Source organism: Papio anubis, chromosome 9 (genome assembly GCF_008728515.1).
Source record: "Papio anubis isolate 15944 chromosome 9, Panubis1.0, whole genome shotgun sequence".
Lineage (NCBI taxonomy): Eukaryota > Metazoa > Chordata > Mammalia > Primates > Cercopithecidae > Papio > Papio anubis.
The window spans coordinates 34,881,211-34,896,309 of record NC_044984.1 but is presented as its reverse complement, the minus strand read 5'-3'; the positions used below and the strand labels follow the sequence as shown (position 1 = coordinate 34,896,309).

Below are 15,099 nucleotides of genomic sequence, written 5' to 3'. Positions count from 1 at the left end.
CAGGGGAGAAATGAGAAGGAAGTTGAGGAGGTAAAATTTTTCTAAGATCAAAAAAAAAAAAAAGGTCAGAATTGATGGAGGTGGGGTGAACTGGAGAAGGCGAGGCAGTGACCAGGCTTCAGAGCAAATTCCTTGCAGGAATAACTAGGAAGGTGGAGTTCTGGGCCAGGGCTTCTTCCCAGAAGCAGCTCAGATTCTTGAAACCCTGTGTAGCTTAGGAGCAGAGATAGACAGGGCTTCTTTCCTCATGCGTGGACTAGGAACAGGACCAGGAAGACAGTGGAGCCCTTTCAGCTATTTCGTGGATTTCATATAAACTTCCCTGATTCTGTGAGATCCCAGGGAAGGATCCAGCCCCTAAATGACTGAGATTAAATTTCTTGACATCCAAGTGAAATGGTAGTTTGGAATTAAAATTCAGTTTATTTAAAGAATATAAATACAGGAATCATGTGCACAATTGAGTGTACTATATGACTGAGATCTGATCCTGCTACTAAGATTTTTCTTAATGTAAAAACATGCAAAAATTCTTTAGTGTTTCTGCAATGAACTCCATTCAAAAAGTATTTATTGAAGGCTTTCTAAGTGCCAGGCATTCAGGATACAATGGTGAACAGGACAGATATGCCAGAGCTTGTAGCGTAGAAGCAGGATAAGCCAGTAAATAGGGAATTAAATAAGTGTGCTAAGAATAATGACAGGGTAAAATAAGTTTATCAGAGGAGACATAGGAGACCACTTAACTCAGACTTAGGAAGTCAGACAAGAGAATGTTCCTCCAGGAAAAGGCTTGGAGAGAAGAGAGTATTCACTAAGTACTGGAAGAAATAAGAGTTAAACATGAAGTTCAAGGTGGGGAGTGGAGAAATGGGTCCAAGGAAGTCACCAACATCCAGGACACTGATGACCTTAAAAGCAATGTTAAGGGACTAGGGCTTTTATGTGATTGCTCAAACTTTCATATCTAGTATAAATTTTCTTCAGGCTTCTAAAGAGGTCTTCATTCTTCCATCGCATTTTACATATATATTTGCTACAGCTATTGGTTCAGCAGGAAAAGCATTGTGATTTGTACATTTGCTGGTTTGTATCTCAGAGCTGTGCTATTCAGTCAGCAGTGAGAAGGTTTTATGGGTCACAAATGTTTTTAACCAGAAAAGAGCAGTTTCTAGTTTCTGGCCACTACCTGAAAATGCCTCCTCATTGCACAGGATTCATTTAGCTCTGTTTTGCTTCCTTTGTTGCAATATCAAACATCCCCATGATTGCAGCAGCTCCAGCCCACTTCTGTGTAAAATAAGGAAGGAGAAATTTCTTCTAGTTTCAATTTTGGTTTATATCATCAGCTCTTACTATTTCAGTTTTGAAAACCAGCCGGCATTTAAAAACTAACCATATTGAATGATTTACTAGGCTAGACAAAAGAATTAAAAGCCACCCAGTGTTACACAGGCCCAGGCAACTTGGGGCTTAGCAATGCCAGATGGTTTGCTCAAGGATAGGATAAATTAAGCCCACCTAAAGACAAGATCTGATATAGTCATATTATTAACACTCTCAACTATGCCATTAGCATTTGGAAAATTAAGATAGCTTAAGCATTAACATCAAGTGTTCACTACTTGAAATGCAAAGAGCGTTGCCTTAACCAATAGGTAAAAATTTCCATTGCCAAGGGCTTGGAAAGACTCCAGTGAATGTCTACCTGTTCACAGAAGTTGGATGAACAAGCTATTATAATTCAGCTGACTTTATATTCACAGTGTGCAACAGAATTTTGGCTTAAAATTGAAAGAAGTTTATAAATATTTGGGAACAAACAATGGATTCAAAAGAATATTTCAAACATTTTTTGTATTCCTGAGTGGCACAAAGCTAATTGAAAAAAAAAAAAAAAAAGTCCATCTACATAGTAATCTTACAGCTGTGTATAGAATAAAATTAGTTTAGAAGGCAATATGCTTTGGGATTCATTTAGCTTGATAACTGATCTAATCCTTTGCTGTATTTGAACTTTTTCAATTTAGGTGAATTGAATTTGGGCTCCCTAAAATAGGGATTGCTGAAGAGTTTATACATACTATATTTTCCTTGTTCTGTAATGTGAAGGAATGCTGACCACTAGGTCCTCATGACAAAATTCATATACACAATGGTTTCTTACACCAACTACCACATGGTACAGTCTTCTGTGACGGAACTAGGCAGTCGGTGCGAAGGGCATGCACAGCCCAAAGATGTTTTGTGTGTTTCAATCCATAGTCCTCCAAGGCCAGTAAGTTCACAGTTTTGCTGGAGTTGCTGGTATAACTTGGCAAGTCTTTGATTTCAATTATATCAGTCAAGTAGGAGCCATCACACCCTCTGGCCCTCTGCCAGGAAAAGAGACAAGACTCAACATTTCAGGATGCAGCATTGTTGTATGACACAGAAGCAAAGTTTTAAACCATAATTACTCATTCCTTCACTGTAGCTCTCCCAAGCTAAAATCCAGTTAAAGCCAAGAGACTGAGGAAAGTATGTCATCATGGCCTCCTACCTTAATAAGCAAGGGAAAAGAGTAACAATCTTTCATTATCTTTCATTCTGGCAGTCATAGGTCTTAGAGTCCCTAGGTAAAACAGCTGGAAGGTAGAGGTATATTGAAAAGTGAGAAAAGAGATTGTGAAGTTAGACTTACTAGAGATTAATGCTATACGGAAATAAATAACAATATTAGAACATTATTTGTATCTGAGTTTTGTTGAAAATATGCATTATTTATGTAGCTGAATTAAAATGCAGAATTTCAGATTTAAAGCAAATGCAACAAAAATCCTATTGGACACTAAGGATGTAACAAAAGAGATCACAAAATAATACACTAGTCACAATTCTATACCACAGTTGTCTAAAAGAAATAGATTTGGAGATCATCGTTTACCTGGGATTTTTTTTTTTTTGAGATGGGGTCTCACTATGTTGCTCAGGCTGGTCATTAACTCTTTGCAATCTTTTCATCTCGGCCTACCAAAGCGATGAGGATTACAGGCATGAGCCACCGTGACTGGCCACCTGGAAAACTATGATTCCTTTGAAGGCAGTTATACAAAAGTGGGTCTAATGGTAACATTTAAAAAATACTTTTAAAATCTCAAAACTTATTATCACAGTCCTTTGATGAAATTAACAATAATAACAAAAAGTAACATAGGCAAAATATCTAGTACAATATCTAAAAAATATGCTTAAAACTTTTTTTCTTATTTATTATGTCTGGCATAATTCTAAGAAAAACTAATGTTTATATATCTGTATCACTTGACTAAGCTATATAATTCTTTACCTCCATGTTACTATAGATACTTTCAAAGACTGAATACATCACGAACACAGCACTCAGTAGGTTTGCGTTTATTGGAATAACTTCTTACTGTAAAGCATATCCATAAAAAAGAACATACAGAGTATCTATATTTAGTGAGAATAATCCTCTAGAAACATGTAACAAACCAGTATCAGTAATTCCCACTCTTGTAATTAGGTAGCATTAATTAAAATACAAAGTCATAAATTTGTGAATAAGAAGATACACCCTTAACATGGATAATAACTAATGGGAAAACCTTAGAGACATTTCTATTCACTTGAACCAGCTTATTGATAAGATACACTTTTATCATGCACCTCCTTTATTCTAGGCATTGTGACAGGTGCTGAAGATTCAGAAATGGAGAAAGCATGAGCTCTGGTCTCAAGGAACTCAGATATTCATATAATTTGTCATTAGCAACATGCTCTAGTGTCTAATGAGGCAAACAGAGATTGTTACCTAGCTTTCCTTTGGAAATTCTCGTAAGGTCATAAGATTAACAGAAACAGAGCAGTAATTATTTGAAAGAGCTTCGTTATTTGCAACGAGTATTTTTATGAGTCTAGATAACCTAACAGAGTGATTACAAAAATTTTAGAATTAGTAACAGAGCTTAATAAAGCGGTAGAATGGAAACTTTATATTAAAATATTTGCAGCATAACAACAACAGTGTGTAAATAAATAGGGAAAAGTGATTTATACAGATAGCAACAAAATAATAAATGCAAAACAATGCCGAGCATGATGGCTCACACCTGTAATCCTAGTACTTTGGGAGGCCAAGGCAGATAGATCACTTGAGCCCAGGAGTTCAAGACCAGCCTGGGCAACATGGCGAAACCCCATCTCTACAAAAAATACAAAAATTAGCCGGGCATGGTGGCATGCACTTGTAGTCCCAGATACTCAGGAGGCTGAGGTGGGAGGATCCCTTGAGCCTGGGAGGTTGAGGCTGCGGTGAGCTGTGATCGTGCCACTGCACGCCAACCTGGAGTGAGAACCTGTCTAAAAACGGAAAATTACAAAGCAAAACAATACAAAAATCTCTAGAAATTGCCCTAACAAGAAACATGTCAGCGTCTATTAAACACATACATACACATCCACACACACAGAAAACATCGTAAAACTATTCAAATACATGGTGAGGTTTAAATAGATGGCTATTCCACATTTCTAAATCAAAAAAATTCATATGATAAAGACCTATAAAATTTATCCCAGATTTACCATGATTCCAATGAAGGTGGCACTGGTTATATTATCATTATTGGAATTAAACATGATGTTTTGGAAATTCAAAAGCAAGTTTGTGAGAAAAGCTAAGGAAATTTTAAAACAAAAATTATAGGAGATTTTCTTTATAAGATATTAAAGTATATTATATCACAAAAATAATAGAATAGGCAATTTTTGCAAATATTGTTAGGCAATGAAACAGAATTGATAGATCTAAAATAGAGTTTAGCGTACATGAGAACTTAGTAAACATCATGAATCAATGGGGAACAAATTGATTATTATGTAAATAGCTCTGAAGAAACTCACAAATTATTGAAAAAGGATATCAAGTTTACTTACATATTAAAATAAACATCATCTTTTAAAATTCCAGATGGATATGAGACTCTGTAAAAAAAAAAAAAAAAAAAAAGTGGAAGTGCTTTCTGAGCACATATGTCTTAAAAGTCCACCAGAAAGATTATTACATTTAATTGAATTTTTAAAAATTAAATTCCAGGGGCCTCTCTGAACCTGTTCTGGTTTGGAGGCTGCCTGATTCATGAAAGAAAAATTAATTAAAGTCAGTACATAAAAATATATTAAAATTTATTTGGCAAAGGACAGAGGGAATATGTTTGAAAAACAGATGATGAGTAAAAAGTTATCTTTTCTTTTTTCCTTTTCTCCTTCTTTCTTTTCTTCAACAAACGTGCATTAAGTTTTGGCCAACACTGTGTAGGAATTAAAGATTCATGGCAAACATAGATTTCGTTCCCAGGACTGCTGCTGTCCACAGGGTACCTCTGGGGGAGCTGGAGAAAAAAGTGCCCCTGTTGACTGCAGATTGTGGAATTAAGAAGGACTGGATTTCAGGCTCCACTAGCTAGCCTCAGTTTTTACCCCTGGGCAATAAACTTGCACGGCCCTATTTGGGTACATTCCAGTTCTGCTCACAACCTAATAGGCAAAAATGTCAATTAAACAATTACTATATAAAGATGCAAAGCAATACAGAGTAGGGGCTCTTAACCAGAACTGAGGAGGGCAGGGACGGGTAGTTGGCAGGAGCGGCAATTTAGTTAAGAAGTGAAGACTGAGCAAGATTTGCACATGGAGACAGGGCAGCATGTGTACCAAGGTGAGATCTTCATTCGATAATGAGCTTTTGCAACCAATTAAAAAAAATTGGCATCACAAAATAAAGTGGGGCAAAATATACCAAAATTAACAGAATATTAACTTAAAAACATGAAAAAATTTATCTTCTCAAGTGATCAAAAAATACAAATTGAACCAGTAATGGCAATACTATTTTTTCTATAAAATTGATAATATTTGATAATATGTGTTAAAAGCCTTGAAAGAACTCATGCCCTTTGTTCAAGTAATTCTTTTTAAAACTCTAATATCAAATAAAAACAATAATAGAAATGCATTTTGATTTTAGGCATTCATGATCAAACATTATGGATGCCATCACTGAAGAATGAATCAACGAAATGTTGTATATTTATACAATGGAATATTATTCAGCGATAAAAAGTAATGAGGCTGGGCACAGTGGTTCACAGATTGCCTATAACAACAGCCCTTTGGGAGGTCAAGATGGGAGGATCGCTAGAGCCCAGAAGTTTGAGGTTAAAGTGAGCTGTGATGGGCACCTGTAGTAGTCCATTCTCACATTGCTCTGAAGAAATACCCAAGACTGGGTAATTTATAGAGGAAATAGGTTTGATTGACTCACAGTTCTGCATTGCTGGGGAGGCTTAAGGAAACTTACAATCACGGCAGAAGGCAAAGAAGTAGGCTCCTTCTTCATGGGCAGCAGGACAGAGTGAGTGCCAAGCGCAGGGGGAAGCCCCTGAAACCATCAGACCCCAGCCAGGTGCGGTGGCTTACGCCTGTAATCCCAGCACTTTGGGAGTCCAAGGCGGGTGGATTACGAAGTCAGGAGTTTGAGACCAGACTGGCCAACATTGTGAAACCCCGTCTCTACTAAAAACACAAAAAGTAGCCGGGCGTGGTGGTGGGTGCCTGTAATCCCAGCTACTCGGGAGGCTGCGGCAGGAGAATGCTTGAACCCAGAAGGCGGAGGCTGTGGTGAGCCGAGATCGCGCCACTGTACTTCAGCCTGGGCTAAAGAGCAAAACTCAAGGAAGAAAGGAAGGGAGGAAGGGAGGAAGGGAGGAAGGGAGGAAGGGAGGAAGGGAGGAAGGGAGGAAGGGAGGAAGGGAGGAAGGGACCGAGGGAGGGAGGGAGGGAGGGCAGGCCCATCAGATCCCGTGAGAACAAACTCACTATCATGAGAACTGCATGGGGGAAACCACTTCCATGATTCAATTATCTCCACCTCTTCTCTCCCTTGACACGTGGGGATTATGGAGATACAATTCAAGGTGAGATTTTGGCTGGCGACACAGCCAAACCATTATCAGCACCACTGAACTTCAGCCTGGGCAACAGAGTGATAATCAGTCTTTAAAAAGGAATGACGTTTTGACGCATGCTACATCATGGACAATTCTTGAAAACATGGTGCCAAATGAAAGAAGACCATAGAGAAGTGGTGGCTTGGGGTTGAGGGACAGGGAGAAACTAGGATGGGTGGATAGGGGGATGATAACTAAAGGGTACAGGGTTTCTTTTGGGGATGATGAAAATGTTCATTAGTTGATTGTGGTGGTGGTTGCACAGGTTTATATATATGATAAAAAACACATAAAAGTACACTTAGAATGAGTGAATTGTACAGTATGTGACTTATGTCTCAATAAAGCTATCTAAAAACAATGTGTATGATAGCAAAAAATAAAGAAAAATCCTAATATCCGAAAAATATACAAATGGTTTGACAATATCATTATACAAGTATAAATTAGAATAATATGTATAAAACACTTCATAATATGATGTTAAAGTATGGAAACAGACTATTATTTATATCTATATATCACATTGACATAGATTAGTTATTTCTGGATGCTGGCATTTGTGGGTGATTTTTATCTCTTCCTTTTTTTTTTTTTTTTTGCTCATTAAACCTGTTTCGTAGCATAGGCATCTATTTTTACAATTAAAGGAAATGGCACGTTAGAAAAAAGATTGAAACAAATTTGAAAAAAAAATTAAGAATGCCAGAAACTAAACTTCTAGGAGAAGAATATAGATGCTGGAAGATAAAATATTAAAATGTAATACTTCATTGGGTTTCTTTTTTGTTTGTTCCCCTTTAAAAAAAAAAACAAAACAAAAGCATACTATATTTTGCAGAATTAACTTTATACCCTACACTTCTTGTGGTGAACCATGGCTATTTAAAACTTTTTTTTTCTCACATTAGTCATTCAGAAGAAATAGCAAGCTGTTCACAAATGATATACAGCTCTAAAAATCCTACTTTCTTCTTGTGATTTGAACATATAAAGAAAAAAAACATAGCTGAGTGATTTAATGGGTACTTCATAATAAGTGTCAGAGGGAGATTTCTAAGGTGCTGATACAGTTAGAACTGAAAAACAATGTAAAGAACTACTAATGGAATTCTTGAAACGATAATACAACATTTATAATTATTTAAGTGGATCTTCCTCCCTATGTGTAGAGTTTAAGCAGCTTTAGAGGCTATCTTTTCTAAAATCATCTTCATCTTGTCCAAATGGAAAGAACATACTGTGGTTATGTACAGAAATACGTATAGCTTTAGGAATTCATATGCAGGGGTGGAATAACATGTCTATTATTTGCTTTAAATGCTTCAGTAGAAGGAAAGAAAGGGAAAAAATGGATGAAGCATACGGGATAAAATTCTGATAATTTTTCTGGGTTATTGATATGCTTGGGTTTATTATATGTTTTGCAAGTTTGTATAACATAGTATCCTTTTTATTATTTATTTATTTATTTATTTATTTATTTATTTTTATTTATTTTGAGATGGAGTCTCACTCTGTCCCCAGGCTGGAGTGCAGTGGCTCGATCTTGGCTCACTGCAAGCTCCTCCACCTTGGTTCACACCATTCTCCTGCCTCAGCCTCCCGAGTAGCAGGGACCACAGGCACCCGCCACCGCGCCTGGCTAATTTATATATATATATATTTAGTAGAGACAAGGTTTCACTGTGTTAGCCAGGATGGTCTCGAACTCCTGACCTCGTGATCTGCCCGCCTCAGCCTCCCAAAGTGCTGGGATTACAGGCATGAACCACTGTGCCCGGCAACGTAGTATCTTTTAAGTGGAAGGGACATTTTGAATTTATTTAAAAGAGTATAAATATAATTTAAAGAAAAAGTTTAATAAATTACATGAGGCATAGATAAAGCCTTATGAATCTCAGTTAATATAAGTATACTAAAGATGCTTAAATTTTATGTTGTGACTTCAAACATCAATACGCCATGTGAAAAAAAAAATTTTACTTGCAAGCTGGAAGAGGCCCTAAAATTGTCCTAAAACAACATAAATAATTTTCCTTGTCTTGTTTCTGATCTTAAAGGAAAAACTCTCAACTTTTCATCACTGAGTAGGATGTTAGCTGTGGGTTTGTATTGTATGGCCTTTATTATATTGAGGAACATCGTTTCTATACCTAATTTGTTCAAACTTTTCATTATGAAATGATAATGAATTTTTTCAAGTACTTTTCTGCATCTATTGAGATCATCATACGATATTTATCCTTCATTCTGTTAATGTCATATATCACATTTATTGATTTGTGTATGTTGAGCAACCCTTTAATCCCAGTGATTAATCCCACTTGATCATGGTGTATGATCCTTTTAATGTGCTGTTTGCTAGAAATTGATGAGGATTTTTGCATGTATGTTCATCAGGGATATTGGCCTGTAATTTTCTTTCCTTACAGGGTACTTGTCTGGCTTTGGTATCAGCATAATCTTGGCCTCATAAAATGAGTTTGAATGTATTTCCTCCTCTTAAATATTTTGAAAAAGTTTGGGAAAAACTGACAATTCTTCTTTACATGTTTGGTAGAATTCACCAGTATAGCCATCAGGTCCTGGGTTTTTCTTTGATGAGAGATTTTTGATTACTAATTAAATCTCCTTACTTATTATAAATCTGTCCGTATTTTCCATTTCTTCATGATTTGGTATTGGAAGATTATATATTTGTAAGAATTTAGTCCTTTCTTCTAGGTTATCCAGTTTGTTGGCATATATATTGTTCATAGTAGTCTCTAATGATTCTTTGTATTTCTCTGGTATTTCTTGTACTGTCTTCTCTAATTTCTGATTTCATGTATTTGAGACTTCTTTCTTTCTTGGTCTAGTTAAAAGTTTGTGAATTTTGTTTGTTTTTTCAGAAACCCATCTTTACTGTCATTATTTTCTGTTGTTGGTCTCTATTTTATTTATTTCTGCTCTGATCTTTATTATTTCCTTTCTTCTATTAACTTTGAGCTCAGTTTGTTCCCCCTCTGAGCTAAGTATTACCTCCTTCTGAGGCGATCTTCCTACCACAGCCTCTAAAGTGCTAGGATTATAGGCATGAGCTACCACACCTACCCCTCTCTCTCTTTTTTTTTTTTTTTTTTTAACATCAGGCAGTTTATGGAACCTTTCTTTAAGTTCTTCCATCTAAAATTTCAGTAACAAATGCTAATATTTGATGAGCAATGTATATATGAAACAAGATGAACACTCAATGAATATTTATTTTTTATAGTAATAAAGATGTTACCTCCTCTATTTTAGAAATTTCTATAATTCCAATAAAAAGTTGCTAAATGATACTGGTTATTTTAAAATTTAATTTCCCAAAATATTTTGTTTTTATTTCTTATTGTATTTTGTTTTGAGACAGGGTCTTTCTCTGTCACCCAGGTTGAAGTACAGTGACATGATCATAGCTCACTGCAGCCTCAAACTCCAGGGCTCAAGCAATCCTCCCACCTCAGCCTCCCAAGTAGCTAGGACTACAGGCTCTTGCTAAAACACCTGACTAATTTGTTTTCTTATCTTTTGTAGAGATAGGGTCTTGTTGTTTTGCTGAGGCTGGTCTTGAACTCCTGGACTCAAACAATCCTTTGCCTCAGCCTGAAGTGCTGGGCAAGTGCAAGCCACCATGCCTGGCCAGTATTTCTTTTGAAACTACCATATTTTATGCTTGAGACTTACTTTGAGAATATAACACTTTCTGCAGAGAGCATTTACTGGGAGTTACTTTGGTCCTTGGGCAGTTGGCAACCCTTTGTATTTTGCTGGCTGGAACCCACCCTGAGCTCATCCACTGATGGGCTGCCTGTGTCTCAAATGCTGACCATTATTCTCCCTACAGCATCAGCATCCCATTGCCAGGACACCCTTCCAGATGCATAAAAATTGCTGGGGTGTTGATGTCTTATTTTAATATCTTTGGAAGAAAAGAATTGTAAAGCATGAGCATTGCAACATTTTAAAATAGGCTTTTATGATTCAGCAGCATCTAAGGAAAAAACTACATCGTTGATTCCCGATTGTTCTTCAACAACAGTTTAAAATTTACTGCTTTGTTGTCAAAGAAATATTTTCAAATAACATCTGTATATTTCTTTTTATATCTCTGGAACTGAAGCAAGGAACCCAAAACCAAAAGCACTTTGAGCCAGTTTTAAATATGAAACATGAAATTTGGCATTAGCATCTAGTATGATATTTTCCCTATAGTAAATGCTCGAAAAGCATACATAAAATATAATTGAAAAATTATCCAAAATAGTGGCCCTAGAGTTTAGCAGTATTAAAGATGTATTTGGAAAGATAAAAAGAGGAAACTTAAACCTATATTGAGTACAGTTGACCCTTGAATAATGTTTTTGTTTGATTTATTTGATGAGTTTGAATTGCTAAATGATATTGAGTTAGTTTAAAATTTAATTTCCCAAAATATTTCCTTTTTGTTTCTTTGTTGTGTTTTGTTTTGAGACAGGGTCTTGCTTTTTCACCCAGGTTGGAGGGGTTAGTGGCACTGACCTCCCTAAGCAGGCAAAAATCGGCATATAACTTTTGACTGCCCAAAAATTTAACTGTTAATAGCCTACTGTTGACAGCAACTGTTTATGTTACTGATAACATAAACAGTTGTCTGGGCATGGTGACTCATGCCTGTAATCCCAGCACTTTGGGAGGCTGAGTCAGGAGGATCCCCTGAAGCCAGGAGTTTGAGATCAGCCTGGGTAACATAGTGAGACCCTGTCTCTACAAAAAAATTAAAAATTAGCTAGGCATGGTGGCACTCACCTGTAGCCTTAGCTACTCAGGAGGCTGAGGTAAAAGGATCACTTGAGCCCAGGCATCCAAGTCTGTAGTGAGCTAGGATAGTGCCACTGCATTCTCCATTCCAGCCTGGGTGACACAGCAAGACCCTGTCTCAAAAAAAAAAAAAAAAAATTAGCAGCTGACTAATTGTAGTTATATGTATTATATACTGAATTCTTACAATAAAGTAGGCTAAAGAAAAGAAAATGTAAAGAAAATCATAAGGAAGAAAAAATAGATTTACTGTTCCCTACACGGAAGTGGATCATCATAAACGTCTTTATCCTTACTCTTTCCACATTAAGTAGGCAAAGGAGAAGGAGAAAGAGGTGGAGTAGGACTTACTGTCTCAGGGGCAGCAGCAGTGGAAGAAACTTTGCATGGAAGTGAACCTGTGCAGCTCAAACCTGTATTGTCAACTGCAGTTATTTCTAAGTCTGGGAACAAAAAATGTTATCATGTACAAAAAAGCTCTTAAGTATCCTACACAATATTATGTCTCTGGATACTAATTCAGTGTTAAAGTAAAAGACAAGGTGAATGTAGTATTTATTGCAGTGAGCTACAATCATGTCACTGTACTCCAACCTGTGTGACAAAGCGAGACCCTGTCTTCAAACAAAACACAATAAAGAAACAAACAGTAAATATGTTTGGAGATTAAATTTTAAAATAACTCAATATCATTTAGTAACTCAAAGATTAAATAACACACGGCTGATGAGCAACCTGGGATTCCAGCAGATGCAGTATGGATGAAGAACATGTGATCTAAGTCACTGTACGAAACTGCATCATATAAACAAAACAAAACACAGGGTGAACTCATTTCCCCTCTCTGGTTCCATCTCTCTCATGTTTGTCAGTTAAACTTCAGGTGTCCTCACAGCCTATCCGCTCTTAAATTTTATTAACTGTGTCAACTCAAAACTTTCTGGCTCCTGTGCCTAATAATCTACCAAAACCACTCCCACCAAGACCACCAATGACTTCACAGAACAGTGTGGCAATAGGACGGGCTTTGGAATCCTCCAGGCCTGAATTTATATCCCAGCAAGTTATTTAACATCTCTAATCTTCAATTTTACCTCATGCAATTGTTGAGAGATCAAATGAGATAACAGATGTGAAACAAGTGGCATTTTTTCATTTGAAATCAGAATAATAGTAATGATATTATTGACCATTAAGCAACATTTGATATTAACTATTCTCCCTTTCTTGAAACCATCTGCACCTTTGGCTTTTAGGAATCCACTTTGCTCTGGCATTCTCCTAATTTTCTAGAAAGTTATTGATCTATTTCATAATTTTATCTTCGTTTGCTTAAATCCCAAATATTGATATTCCCCAAAGGCTTATTTTTGACGCTTTTCCCTTCTTGCTCGAGATCAATGATTCTTAATTTATGTGTGTAGGGAAAGAGGGCAGAGGGGAATTGAGGGATCCTTTCAGAATTACTAGCAGAGTTTTTTCAGACTATGTATCTTCCATCCCTGACCCACAGATGATTCTGATATATCCCCTTTAGGGTATAATATAGTATATTTTAACTTGTTGTGATAATTCGTCTTTCTAAATTTATAAAGCCTTAGTGTTTCTTTGATTTATTTTATTTTATTTTTTTTTTGCACACATAAATGCACATCTAAAAATCCTCGGTGATAAATGTGGAGGAAGTTGTTCTCTTCATCTCTTCACATTTCTTTCTAGGGTCATAAAATAGGTACTCCCACCAAATCTTGCCTTTCAAGAAGTACTAGTGACCTGCCTTCAATACTTACCCTTCCTTGGGGAAGTTCTGGGGAAAAAGCTGCCATGATTCTCTCCACCCTTTTACTTCCCAAAAGAAGAGAGATTTATTTAATAGGAAAATTGGGGAGAAGTTGATATCTATTGTCCCAAGTTTCTTTACTGGACAAGCTAACGTATTAAAGATCATTGCCTATGACTGATCTTATTTCTTGCAGTTAATTGTTCCTTTCTCTCTCCCTCCCTTCTCTCTCTCTCTCTGTTCTAGGCTCTTGTGTACCTGTGCATGCTTACACACACACACACACGCACGCATTAAGAGAAAGACAGAGAGAGAGAGGTATGTGTGGAGAGAGAGAGACCAGATGTGTGCATGCATAGAGGAAAAACCACGTGAGGACACAGTGAGAAGGCAGCCACTTGCAAGACAAGCAGAGAGGCTCAGAAGATAAATAACCTGCCAGCATCTTTTCCTTTGACTTTCAGCGTCCACGACTGTGATAAAATAAATTTCTGTTGTTTACCCAATCTGTGGTGTTTTGTTATGGCAACCCCAGCAAACTGATATAAGACTGTTATGAAGATTAAAAGTTAATATATATAAAGTGCCTGGCAATATGCATTTCTTATTGTTATTGCTTCCCTCAAAATTCAGTTTTTGTATATCTTTAATTCTTAGAGCTCACTTCCTTCTTCTATGTAATTAGATTTACCAGTTTACTACTTTTCTTTTCTGGTAGTTTGTAAGCCTCCAAAAGAATGAGGTACCATGTTGGCCTGTTCAAATATAAAAGTGATTGGAACATATTAAAGACTAAATAAATGTTTATTAAATTAATGAAGGCCTCATGACCAACATAGGTGCTCTGCCAAATTATTTTTGCTAAACATGGGCCAATTGATTTGAGCATTTCTTCTTTCCCACTTCTCACTGAATTCATGTTCCATTTACTAAAAAAAAAAATTATATTTAAGGATACAATATAGATTACAGAACTGAATCTTATCTTTCTACTGACCTTACAGAAATATGTTGAATAAGAAATGAAGGAAATAGTTACAAAGAATATGATGACAGAATGTTTGGGTAAAGATAGAAAACACATCTAAGTGGCTTCAATAACAAACAGCCTCACAGGAAGGAAAGCACATTGGCTCTAGGTATTATCCTTCCTACTCTCTAGTGGGGATAGTTTTTACCTTGAGGACAGTGGCACATTTAGCATAAGAATAGGGGTCATCTTGTAAATTTGTTTGAGTTCTTTGTAGGTTCTGGATATTAGGCCTTTGTCAGATGAGTAGATTGCAAAAATTTTCTCCCATTCTGTAGGTTGCCTGTTCACTCTGATGGTAGTTTCTTTTGCTGTGCAGAAGCTCTTTAGTTTAATGAGATCCCATTTGTCAATTTTGGCTTTTGTTGCCATTGCTTTTGGTGTTTTAGACATGAAGTCCTTGCCCATGCCTGTGTCCTGAATGGTATTACCTAGGTTTTCTTCTAGGGTTTTTATGG

At 36.5% G+C, this 15,099-nt stretch overlaps 1 long non-coding RNA gene across 1 annotated transcript in view; it reads left to right on the top strand.

Moving 5' to 3' along the window:
* Positions 1–14,564, top strand: part of LOC110740662 — a 28,423-nt gene extending 13,859 nt beyond the window's left edge. Inside the window, exon 2 of the long non-coding RNA XR_002515611.2 lies at positions 13,858–14,564. This is a non-coding gene — a long non-coding RNA (uncharacterized LOC110740662). The remainder of the gene's footprint in view (positions 1–13,857) is intronic.
* Positions 14,565–15,099: the final 535 nt, after the last annotated feature.